Below are 2,500 nucleotides of genomic sequence, written 5' to 3' on the forward strand. Positions count from 1 at the left end.
ACATAGGGCTGGCCCAAGGTTGGCCCAATGGCGTCACTACAACGTCACATGCTCAACGAGGTTCATGTTGGACGCCCAAAGGCACCCAACTCCACCCCACCTTGCATGTTTTGTCGTCGTACCAGCCATCAACAATTCTCAAGTCAGCCCAAGTTAGAAGGTCACATTCCATGCTCAACAAGTCTCATGTCGCATGCCCAAAGTCATTTGACACCACCCCACCAAGCATGTTCCGCCACCACGCAGCCTTCAAAACATAGGGCTAGCCCAAGGAAGGGAGGCATACCACAACAACGTCCCACACTCAACGAGGTTCATGCCGCACGCCCGAAGGCACCCGGCTCCACCCCACCTTGCATGTTTCGTCATCGTACCAGCAGCCATCCACAATCCTCACACTAGAGATTCCCAGTTAGAAGGCAACATCGCAACATTCCGTGATCAACAAGGCTCATGTCGCACGCCCAAAGGCACCCGATTCCAACCAATCGAACATGTTCTGGCACCACACACCTTCAAAACATAGGGTTGGCCCAAGGCTGGCCAAGCATCACCACAACGTCACACACTCAACGAGGTTCATGTCGCACGCCCGAAGGCACCCAACTCCACCCCACCTTGCATGTTTCATCATCGTACCAGCCATCAACCATCCTCAAGCCAGCCCAAGTTAGAAGGCAACATCGCAACATTCCATTCTCAACAAGGCTCATGTCGCACGCCCAAAGGCGCACCCAACACTGCCTCACCATGCAAGTTTCGCCACCGCACGGCCGCCGTCAACCGCCCACGTCCACCGTCCACCGTCAACCGCCCACGTCCGCCGTCCACCACCCCCACGCCCCAAGCATATGCCCATGTGCGGCGCATAGTGCTTGGGGCATGGGGGTAGCAGAAGATATAGGGGTACCCCCGTGCCCAGCCCATGCAGACTAGTCACCCCCCTATATAGTACATTTTGAGGCATTTTTGGTCTGCCAGGCCTAGATACGATTTTTCTGAGCGGTCATACGGCCAAATATCTCAAGTTTTAGAATATTTTTTTCCATGAACTCAATTGATTCATGAATTGGACATTCTAATGGATCTAGAAATCAAGTTTCATAGTTTTTCAACCAACCAAATTTTTTTAATGAATTTTTAAATATTAAATAATAAGAAATTAGAAAAAATAGCTAGAGTGGTCAAAAAATTCTGAAATTTTGTGGGAATCATTCTTTCATGTTTCTTAGCTCCCAAAAATTTTTTTACAACAAACTGACCACTCCACATGTACTTCCACAATTAATGGGTGATGGATGGGGAGAACGCGCGGGCGGGGCGGGGGGCGCGCGCGCGGGAGAACGCGGGCGGGGCGGGGCGGGGCGGGCGCGCGCGCGGGAGCACGCGGGCGGGGCGGGGCGGGGGGCGCGCGCGCGGGAGCACGCGGGCGGGGCGGGGCGGGGGGCGCGCGCGCGGGAGTACGCGGGCGGGGCGGGGCGGGGGGCGCGCGCGGGAGAACGCGGGCGGGGCGGGGCGGGGGGCGCGCGCAAGGGAGCACGCGGGCGGGGCGGGGCGGGGCGGGGGGCGCGCGCGGGAGAACGCGGGCGGGGCGGGGCGGGGGGCGCGCGCAAGGGAGCACGCGGGCGGGGCGGGGCGGGGGGCGCGCGCGGGAGAACGCGGGCGGGGCGGGGCGGGGGGCGCGCGCGCGGGAGTACGCGGGCGGGGCGGGGCGGGGGGCGCGCGCGCGCTGGACCATGCTGGCGGGGCGGGACGGGGGCGCGCGCGCGCTGGAGCATGAGGGCGAGCGCGCAGGGGCAAGCGGGCGGGGCGCACGCGGGTGGGGCAGGGCGGGGCTGGCGAGCGCGCGGGAACGTTCCGACACTGCCCACCGTGTGCGTTCCGCCACCGCACCACCGCCGTCAACCGCCCTCGACCTCCGACCACCACCCCGACGCCCCAAGCATATGCCCATGTGCGGCGCATAGTGCTTGGGGCGTGGGGGTGGCGGAAGATATAGGGGGTAGCCCCGTGCCCAGCCCATGCAGACTAGTCACCCCCCTATATAGTACATTTTGAGGCATTTTTGGTCTGTCAGGCCTAGATACGATTTTTCTGAGCGGTCATACGGTCAAATATCTCAAGTTTTAGAATGTTTTTTTCCATGAACTCAATTGATTCATGAATTGGACATTCTAATGGATCTAGAAATCAAGTTTCATAGTTTTTCAACCAACCAATTTTTTTAAATGAATTTTTAAATATTAAATAATAAGAAATTAGAAAAAATAGCTAGAGTGGTCAAAAAATTCTGAAATTTTGTGGGAATCATTCTTTCATGTTGCTTAGCTCCCAGGAAAAAAATTACAACAAACCGACCACTCCACATTCACAACAATACAAGCATTGAAAATGAACATTCACTTTTCACGGGTATTGGGTTTGATGATATTTTTATAGTCCAAGGCTTTATACACGTTCTTACTTTCCACGGATGTTAGTTGTGATGAATTGTTGTAGG

Source organism: Cucurbita pepo, unplaced genomic scaffold (assembly GCF_057944985.1).
Source record: "Cucurbita pepo subsp. pepo isolate OVF unplaced genomic scaffold, ASM5794498v1 scafford_160, whole genome shotgun sequence".
Lineage (NCBI taxonomy): Eukaryota > Viridiplantae > Streptophyta > Magnoliopsida > Cucurbitales > Cucurbitaceae > Cucurbita > Cucurbita pepo.